Genomic DNA, 10,487 nt, shown 5'->3' with positions numbered 1-10,487 from the left:
ACTCTGGTATATTGGAGTGCTATATACACACTTGTTTAATTACATAAATGAGTGTTAGGTATCCTTAGGATGACTAGCATAGAACAGAATGATTCCAGTGAGAGATTTTACCACGTAATTCTCACTGGGCTTTCTCTGACATGATCCATCAAGACTGAAAGAGATTTTACCCATTTACTGGAGTCACTGAATGAGTCCCTTCTGTGACTTTGAAGAAATGGCCCTGAACCCAGTTCTAGTATGAGTCTGAGAAAGGATTCTCTGCCTTTAGAATAAGCACTTTACTGGGCTTCATAAGCTTAAAGGTACGCAAGGGGCTTGAGCGGTCACTGGAACAGTCATAGCTCTTATTTCTCTGCCTCTTCCCCTCACCTGGTCACACAGAACATTAGCTCCTTATAAGTCACCCAACAAGTATCCTAGGGAATTCAAACACAAGGTCTTACTTGTGTTTGAGAAGTTTGATACCGATGCATGTTTTTGGTTTGTTTGTTTGTTTTTTAATTAATTAATTTATTTATTTTTGGCTGTGTTGGGTCTTCGTTTCTGTGCTAGGGCTTTCTCTAGTTGCGGCAAGCGGGGGCCACTCTTCATCGCGGTACGCGGGCCTCTCACTATCGCGGCCTCTCTTGTTGCAGAGCACAGGCTCCAGACACGCAGGCTCAGTAGTTGTGGCTCACGGGCCTAGTTGCTCCGCGGCATGTGGGATCTTCCCAGACCAGGGCTCGAACCCGTGTCCCCTGCATTGGCAGGCAGAGTCTCAACCACTGCGCCACCAGCAAAGCCCCCGATGCATGTTTTAAATATGTTGACATCTTGAAGACAACCCAAACTTTGGAAATTACCTAGATATCTCAAAGCATTTCAAACCCCACCTGTTCCAAACCAAACTCAACTACGTCCCTTCCCTTCACACCACACTAGCTCCCCTTGACTTCTTTGTGCTCCCTCGTCCAAAATGTGGAGTCCTGTTCAACATCTCACAGTTTCTCATCACCCCTCCCCCCATCATGCAGGAAATTCTAATAATTATGCTTCTGAAATGTCCTGTAATATTCCTCCTCTCCCACAGCCACTATTCTGATCAGACCTTCCACTGATCATAACTAAGGTGACACAGAGACTTCACTCTTACTTGCCCAGCTGGGTGCTCAAAAATGGATTAGTTGAGCAGTTAGAGGATCTATGAAATTAGTAAGAAGTATAAATTAGCACCAAACATGATAGAGATCAAATTTTGATAAAATTGAAATATAACGCGTGGTTAAACTGTGCTTTGGCTTTGGTTGATGATTGTGTCAGTGTCATCACTGATCCTGACAAGTATGACAATATTCTTGGAAAATGTCATCAGTCAGGCAATGTTACGTGCCTGCTGTTCGTAACTACTTATGTTGCCTTTGGAATAAACTCTTGATCTACACAGAATTCTAATAAGCTCAATTATCTGGCTTCCAAGCTTACAACAGATTAAGATGATTGCATTAGGAGATAAGGGAAAAGAAGAGGAGAAACACTGATGGCAAGCAAAAGTGACAGCTGACAGCAAGGAAGAGAGAACTGTCATGAAAAGTAAATGTAGAAACTAAAAACAGTGCAATGCTCTGGCCATTTAACTTGGGGGAAAATTTGCTATTGAAAAAAATAATATTTCAACTCTTTGAATATCGCAGTTCTCCATACTAGCTCATTTCTCGAGCATTCCAGCTACATTTGCTCTGTATTTTCAATCTTTGTCTATTAATTATGTAAAGTACTACCTACTACTTGCCATAAAGCTACCTGCATCCAAATTTGGGGATGTCCTTACATTAGTTTAAGATTTCTAAGTTTACAGGTATCACTACGTATTTTTCTTAGCTCTTCTCATCCCAGAACAGGATCCTAGTCATATTATTTATAGCTAATTCAGAAACCATTCTATGGCTTAAGCATTTTGCTTTCCCTTAACTGGACTTTCTCCATCTGTCAACTTTTCATCTATCACACAACCCAGAGGTGTGCTCTTTTGCCCGAGGACAGAGTAAGGTTTTCCATCTTGTATTCAATACTCTTTCTGGGCGGGAACCATTTGGAGCCTTACCTGTCCCCTTCTGACAGCACGCCCCATAGGCATCACCTCATTCAGGAAGCTATTCACATGCATGCAGTATCTACTCTGCTCTGCGGTAAGCTTTTCTAGGCAAAGGCCTTTGTCTAATTAAGCTCTGTATTAACCCAAGCATTTTTAAAGGTGCTTAAACAAAAAGTGTTTGTGAAATAGATGAATATTGTAACACTTGGAGCTGCTGTCTTCTAGAATAGGTAAAGTTTCTTCCTGACCTAGAGTTCTATGATTCTCAGCCCTTTGGATGCTTTCTCTGGGACTACAGCTCACAGCTCCTCATCCTTCAGGTTTACGCAGATTCTCTGTCTCTAAACACATTTCTTACCTTTTATTTGCCCACAGAGAAGCTCATTTATCTCAATTCTACTTTGTTACGAGGCTTGAGGAGGATTTCAGCCTGGCAGGTGGTGTGCTGTGGAGGGAAGACATAGCCTATAGTGCTGGCTGTCGCTGGGTTCACATGCTGCTTGGGCAGAATTACCTGTGTAGCTTTAGGCAAATATCCTTAACTCTGGAAGCCCCACCCTTCTCCTCTCCAAAAAGTGGCCATGATTGCAAACCCTCCGTGAAAGAAATGCGCTGGGAAATAGAGCACTTCATGCAGAGAGAGGAAAAATATAATTGGATGTCCATTGGGTCAACAGTGAACTTAGCAAGTTCATGGCCATGATGAGGTGGAAGGCAGCCTGGAGGAGCTCATGCAGGACTGGAAAATGAGGAATTGGGGAAAGCAGGCATGCCTTCACTATGAAAAGCCTGGAAGAGCAAAAGAAACTGGAGAGAAGGTGGTTTTCTCAGGACACTTGAGCATGCTTCTAGGCTGAGGGGCAGAGGCTAAAGAATCAGGAGAGGGGGAAGAAGACTGCTGGAGCCAGGTCTCAGAAGGGCAGGAAGACATGGGTTCAAGGGCTTACGTTCCCTGAAGTCCTCATCAGTGATTAGTGGGTGTCCTGGTCTGACACCCATAATCAGGAAGTTAGCCCACTTACACTAAATGCTGATGGCTTTTTATTATTGGTTTTGGCTGTTCTCCTTTGTGCTTGAACATAAATACTTCTAAAAGAAGATTATTTATATGTTATGTGGCAATAGTTTGGGTCCCAAGGGAGTTGAGAAAAATAAAACAGACAATGTGTTTCCAGATCTCTGGGGATAGCAAGCTGTGATGTTTGTCGGTAGCTCTCCTGAGGTCATCTCTCCAGAGCCCCAGCCTGTCCTGGCCTGAACAGGGAAGAAGAGGAATGTTGCTCTTCAGCCCCTTAAGGCTCACGGACTCTCCTTCTAAGCCTTGAACTCTACAGTAACCAGAGGAAGTTCTGCTGGTGTCTTTGGGAAAAGCACCATCTCATCACCACCTCCTCAGAGCCTTTTCCAACTAGGAGCAGGATTAAGGTCTAACTTATGCCTTGATAATTCATTAGAATGATCTACTATTAATTGTTTATCTGGCCCCTTTTAGCAAAACCCTTGCTGAGTTATTTAGTGTTATTTTGTTTTCCTCAAATTGGCTTACCTCATCCTATCCCTGGTCATTACAGGACACTTTCAGTTTTATTTTCTTTCCAGAGAAATCATCCTTCTTAAACCTCTGAAGGAAACCCATTAAAAGTACAGTAAAAATAACAAATGGGCCATTCTGAAATGTACAGAAAATACTTGACTGTCAGTATAGGAAACAATGTCGGGGAAGGGAGAAGGCAGTGGAAACGAGAACAGACCAGTTTCTAAGCCTTTTATTTCCTTGTATTTCTAGCTATTTGCAGTATGTAAATAATAATGCCATTTCTAGTATTTTTGAAAGCTGGAGGAATTCACATAAATTGATTTTCTAGAGGCTTGAAGCTTGCTCTGATGAGATTCAAAAATAAGGTTTTATAAAATGTTGACCATTTGTTATGAAAACCTTCCTAAAATATGTTACATTTTTCTTTCTTGATATCTAATATAACTGGACCTCTAATCTTTTCTTAATGGCTAAGGTTTGTTTATCCAGGTCTGTACAGGGATACCCTGGAGCTGGTGAGGTGTCTAGGCCTACTTGCCCTGGCACTAAATGGCTTCAGGTGGCCATAAGTTTTGAACACTTGTGACTATTCTCTATAGGATTTATCTTGCATATACAGCCATGAGAACACAATAAAAACATTTACTCTCATTTTAAACATAATTAAAATTACTTGGTCATCTGGATTTCTAGCCTGCAGCAGATAAGAGGCTATAGCTGTCCCAGTGTCTGTTTCTGGCAACAATCCCATCAAAATCCCGGCTCAAAATCCGTATGAGCCAAATACAAGGCACTGTGATAAACACAGCCATAAAGGTAGTAGTGTCTGAGAATTGTGTAGCATTTTATAGAAATACATCCTGTTTCTTCATTCATAACCCTTTTTGGTCCGCACAAAAACCTAGTGAGAAAAAAAAAAATTATTGAACATCTGCTGTATACCAGGCACAGTGTTAAGCTTGTTATATTCATTCATCAAATTTTCACTGATTGGCTACTCTGTGCCAGGCCCTCTTCTAAGCCCAGGGAATACTACAGGGAACAATACTACAGGGGAACTCCCCTCATGTAGCTCATATTTTAGTGGAGGGTTATTTGGTTGGCTGGTTGTTATCACAGATAACAGATAACAACCAGCCAACCAAATAAATAAATACACAGAACCTCTGATGGAAGAAGTGCTTTGGAGAAAAATAAAGCAGGGAAGGAGGTAGGAAGTGCTGGGGCAGGGTCGGGGGAGGGTGGCATTTTAAGCAGGATGGTTGGGAAGGACTCACTGAGAATGTGACATCTGAGAAAAGAACTGAAGGAGATCAGAGAATTTTCCAAAGAGATTACCTAGGGAAAAAGCATTCTGGTCAGAGGAAATAGCATGTGCAAAGGCCCTGAGGTAGGAGTGAGATTTATGTGTCCCAAGAGCAGCAAAGGGCCAATGTGCCTAAAATAGAGTGAGCAAGGGAAGAGTAGTAAGAGGTGATGTCCTAGATTGTAAACAGCCACTGAGAGGACATTGGCTTTTTTTTTTTTGAGGTTCTCATTATGCAAAACACTTTTTAAAAAATAATTAATTAATTAATTTATGGCTGTGTTGGGTCTTCGTTTCTGTGCGAGGGCTTCCTCTAGTTGCGGCAAGCGGGGGCCACTCTTCATCGCGGTGCGCGGGCCTCTCACTATCGCGGCCTCTCTTGTTGCGGAGCACAGGCTCCAGACGCGCAGGCTCAGTAGTTGTGGCTCACGGGCCCAGTTGCTCCACGGCATGTGGGATCTTCCCAGACCAGGGCTCGAACCCGTGTCCCCTGCATTGGCAGGCAGATTCTCAACCACTGCGCCACCAGGGAAGCCCCAAAACACTTTTTAAAAAAATTTTTATTGGAGTACAGTTGATTTACAATGTTGTATTAGTTTCAGGTGTACAGCAAAGTGAATCAGTTATACACATACATATATCCACTCTTTTTTTTTTTAGATTCTTTTCCCATATAGGCCATTACAGAGTATTGAGTAGAGTTCCCTGTGATATACAGCAGGTTCTTATTAGTTATCTGTTTTATATACAGTAGTGTGTATATGTCAATCCCAATCTCCCAATTTATGGCTCCCTGCCTTATCCCCTAGTAACCGTAAGTTTGTTTTCTACATCCGTGACTCAACTTCTGTGTTGTAAATAAGTTCATTTGTACCCTTTTTTTTTTAGACATTGGCTTTTATTATGAAAAAAAAAGAAAGAAAGAAAAACATGGAAGATTTTTGAGCAGAGAGTGGTAAGACCTGGCTATATTTAAATAGGATCACACTGACTGCTCTGATGAGAATGGACGTAGGGAGCAAGGATGGAAACAAAGAAACTAGTTAAGAAGCCATTGCTGAAACAGGGAAGAAACTTTGCATTCTATTACAAGTTAATCACTAAAGGGTTGTTGCCTATAAGCTTAAATTATCCATAATGGACCGTTCTCTGGGAACCCTGCCTTCCAGGTAAGGACTGTTAGGTTAAGATACCTTTGTTTGGCTCACAGGAAACATTCTGACCAGGCCCACCTGTGAATGACTGCAGGAAGGAAGAAATTAACACATAGCCTCCGAGGCTGACCGAAACCAGGAAATGTTCGACTTTACTCCCTCCCTTTCAGTATAAAAGAAACCTGAATTCTAACTCAGGCAAGATCGTTGCTTGGGACACTAGTTCACCATCTTCTCAGTCTGCTGGCATTCCAGATAAAGTCAGTATTCCTTGCCTCAACAATTCGTCTCTTGATTTATTGGCCTGCCGTGTGGTGAGAAGGATGAGCTTGGACTCGGTAACCTTGCCTTAATCCAGGTGAGAAATGCTGGTAGCTTGGACTTGGAGGGTGGTGATGGAGATGAGAAGGGGTAGGATTTAGATTACTTTGAAGATACAGAGTCAAGAGGATTTGTTGATGGATCAGATGTGGGAGTAGAGAGAAGAAAAAGAGTCAAGGACCACTCCAAGTTTTGTGGCCTGATCAATTAAAGAATGGTATTGCTATTCATGGAAACAGCAAAGATAATGGGAGGAGCAGATTTAGGGGGGAAGCATAAGATTTTTGTTTTGGCCATGTTCACTTCCATTTTTCTAGTGGAAATATCAAGGAGGCAGTGAATGTATGCATCTGGAGTTTTTATTTTTTCAGATCTGGAGCAGATGGGAGAGGACTGGATCAAGGGTAAGAGGGGATAAATTACCTTTTTCCCTTAAGAGAGTTGCTTACTAGAAGAGGCTAGGTAAAAATACAAGGAAATAATTAGGAAGAGAAGAGAGAACATGGCAAAGCTCATTTCAAGTGACCTCCAACTTCCAGATAAAATATATGGCAAGTGTTAGGAACATATTATAACTCCTCAGGCAGAGTTTGCAAATATGTAGCAAAAGTGCAACATCTCTTCTTTCTAGCACCTGATGCAGACATCATTAATCAACCACATCACTCTTTCCTACTAATCCTAGATGCAGTCTCAATCTAGCAGTCCTGGGTTCATCCCTTCTCAGGGTTAAATCAGTTAGATCTTGAAATGAAATCAATTGCCAAATCTACTCATGAATGGGCTCAAGGCTTGCCCCTTCACTCATTCCACCTTGAAAAAGAGTCAGTTCTGAGATGAATCAAGTACAAAATGGAGTTGTCATGGACACAAAGCCAGGCTACCTCAATAAAGGTACCACGTGCAGTGAGAAAATGGAAGAAATTATAAACAGAACTGGGTGACAGCCTTTTTCCTCCGTATCTTCACATTCTGCTCTATCCAATGGAAAGGGGCAGAGAGATTGCCTCCCCTTAAAAGGCCAACTGGAAACCTCTTTTTCATTATTTTCTTTAAGTTTTGTCCCTGCTTTAAACAGATCTGAAACCGCACCTCAGATGGGACTAGAACCCAGTCTTCCAACTGAAACCACACAACTCATCTCAGGACTTAATGAAACTCAGGTTCTTCATGTCTCGGTGCAGAAGGAATTCAGTGAGGGAAAAGTAATAGAAGTGATAGGTAAGAAGTAGATTTATTAATATAGGATACTTGTGAAGGATACAAGTGGGCAGGCAAAGGTCTCTGCCCTAAGAACTAAGTGGGCTACATTTTTATAATCAAAGGAAAAGTGGGGAGGGGAAAAAGACCTCCTTCTTCTTCTTCATTTGTAAAGGTGTTGCAGGAAAATTGGGCACAAGAGGATGGTCATGTTCCAGGTCTCGGGTGAGCTCCTGAGATGAGCAGCTAAGTGAGGGTCCTTGGCTTCACTGCAGGAAAGAATTCAAGAGCGAGCCATAGTAAAGTGAAAGCAGGTTCACTGAGACAGATACACATTCCATAAGCAGAAATGCAGTCAGTCTCAGAAGGTGAGAGCAGCCCCAGGGCATGGGATTGTCTTGGAAAGTGAAAGCAGCCCTGAAATATGGGGTGGTTAGTTTTTATAGGCTGGGTAATTTCATAGGCTAATAGATGGGAGGATTAGTCCAACAATTTTGGGGAAGGGGTAGGATTTCCAGGAATTGGGCCACTGCCCACTTTCTGGCCTTTTGTGGTCGGAACTGCCGTGGTGCCTGCAGGCATGTCATTTAGCATATGCTAATGCATTACAATGAGCGTATAATGAGGCTCAAGGTCTATGGGAAGTCGAATCTTCCGCCATCTTGGGCCTAATCGGTTTTAACCAGTTTTTGTCATGTCCTCAAGGACTATGTCACTCTTTTAATGGTTGTGCCCTGCCCCCTTCCCTCCTATCTCAGATCCACTTTAAGAGGCTTTGGATCTGTGCCATTTATCCTTGGACATGTGGAAACCTGTAGTTAGAGGAGGCAAGAAATTCTTCTGGACAGCTCAGAGAGGGCTTCCGAGAAGAAGGACATTTTGAGCATTTTTCACCAGATGGACAAATGAGAGAGAAAAAGTCTGGACAAGAAGGATGCACTTGAGGATATATGCAAGGATGAGGTGAAGCAAGGAGGCATCAAGGAAAGGTGGACCCATCACCGAAGGAAAATGGCGAGGTATGTTGTACGGGGAATGCTGTGGATTGGGATCGCAAAAGCAAAACTAGAAAGCTAAGTTGTCGTCAGATTATTTTAAAAATACCGAGTCTGTGAGGTAGCTTGCAACCAGATGCTGTAACTTTTTCAAAGCTGACGAATGGCAAGAGTGTGCTTTTATTTTCTTGTAGTACAAATATCCACTCATTTGAAGGCTTACTATAAGTACTAAGTGCTTCCCATGTATTACTCATTTTATTCCACAACAACCCTGTGAAGTAGATAGTTATTATCCCCATTTTTTTTTTTTTAAATCTAGGTAGTCATTTTAACATTTTTTTTTTTAATTAATTAATTTATTTTTGGCTGTGTTGGGTCTTCGTTTCTGTGCGAGGGCTTTCTCTAGTTGTGGCAAGCGGGGGCCACTCTTCATCGCGGTGCGCGGGCCTCTCACTATCGCGGCCTCTCTTGTTGGGAGCACAGGTTCCAGGCGCGCAGGCTCAGTAATTGTGGCTCACGGGCCTAGTTGCTCCGCGGCATGTGGGATCTTCCCAGACCAGGGCTCGAACCCGTGTCCCCTGCATTGGCAGGCAGATTCTCAACCACTGCGCCACCAGGGAAGCCATCCCCATTTTATAGATAAGGAAACTGAAGCATCAAAAGGTTATCTGATCCAATGTAACCCAGTTGGTGGTTGGCTGAAATCAGGATTTATAGTTGGGTCATCTAGCTTTATAAGCTCCTTGGGACAAGACCCATGTGGAATTTATCATTTTTAATACTACCCCGCCCCCCCCAAACAAAAAGTCTATCACGGTACCTGGTATATCTTAGGCATGATAAATTCTTTACTGATATCAGCCGGAGACCTCTCTGTTTTACCTTCACGCTCACAATCGTCCTCCTCGATATCCTAAAGTAGCCTTAGAGCACTGTTTTACCTTGGGGATCAGTGATGATAATCCTAACAAATTGTGACTGAGTGTTCAGTGCACGCCAGGCACGGCGTTAATTCCTTACGGTCCATTAACACATTCAGTCGTCAAAACAGTCCTATTCAGGAGCTACCTGTCTACAGTTGAGGCTCAGAAAGATTAAATAACATACCCAGAGTCACACAGTAGGTTGCAGGGCGGGGGTTCCCTCCTGCAAAGTCTGGCTGCCTCCGGGACCTACTCCTCACACTCCGCCAGTACCCTCCTTGCAGAGATGCTCCTGCTTTGAGGGCCCCAATGACAGCTTTGCTTCCCAACGGGTCCCCACAGTGGAGGATAGATTTGCGAGGCTTTGGCTGGGCTGTTTTGTGCAGTGACCAAGGGCACACATTTTGTTAGACATTCGGCCTGAATAAGGGGCTCAGGCCTTTAGTCTGTGGCTGTGGAACAGAGAAAAGCTAACTGACCCAGAAGGGGATTGAACTTGTGACCTAGATTTCAGCGCACCAGGCTCTAACCACTGGGCTTCGGACACAGCCCCTCCAGAGGGCTGTTTTATGAGAGTCCCGCCTTGCATCTTAAATCTTGGGCTGTTTCTTCCCAATGCCCCCTCTTCATTGCTGAAGATTAAGAAACTGAGGTTCACGCAAGAGCAGAATGAGAAGAAAATAAATCGTGATTTAAATTCATGCCTCTGGACGCGTAGCTTAGCCCACTGAACCCCTCTCTCTTCATCTCTGCCACCTCCATTCTGTGATTTATTTCAGGCGATGGCCCTCTGTGTATGTGTAAAAATCCCCCTGAATGCTTTCCCCTGAGGGCAGTCAATGCTCTCTCTGAAGTTTTGCGCCAATGCTGATGTGTGCAAAGGGATGAAAAACGTACATTTTCAAGTCTCCCCAAAGCTTCGAGCCAAAAGAAAAAAAAAAGAAAAAGAAAAAAAAAGTTGTCCATTCCCCTTT

General features: G+C 43.1%; 1 long non-coding RNA gene across 1 annotated transcript; it reads left to right on the top strand.

The window, feature by feature from the left end:
- The first annotated feature begins 6,339 nt into the window (after positions 1–6,339).
- Positions 6,340–8,498, top strand: LOC132372673 (uncharacterized). Its single transcript, XR_009505222.1, has 4 exons — positions 6,340–6,429; positions 6,764–6,796; positions 7,471–7,613; positions 8,351–8,498. It is a non-coding gene; the product is annotated as an uncharacterized LOC132372673 (long non-coding RNA).
- The last annotated feature ends 1,989 nt before the right edge of the window (positions 8,499–10,487 follow it).

This window comes from Balaenoptera ricei, chromosome 10, assembly GCF_028023285.1.
Source record: "Balaenoptera ricei isolate mBalRic1 chromosome 10, mBalRic1.hap2, whole genome shotgun sequence".
NCBI lineage: Eukaryota > Metazoa > Chordata > Mammalia > Artiodactyla > Balaenopteridae > Balaenoptera > Balaenoptera ricei.
This window is presented reverse-complemented; position numbering and strand designations above follow the sequence as displayed.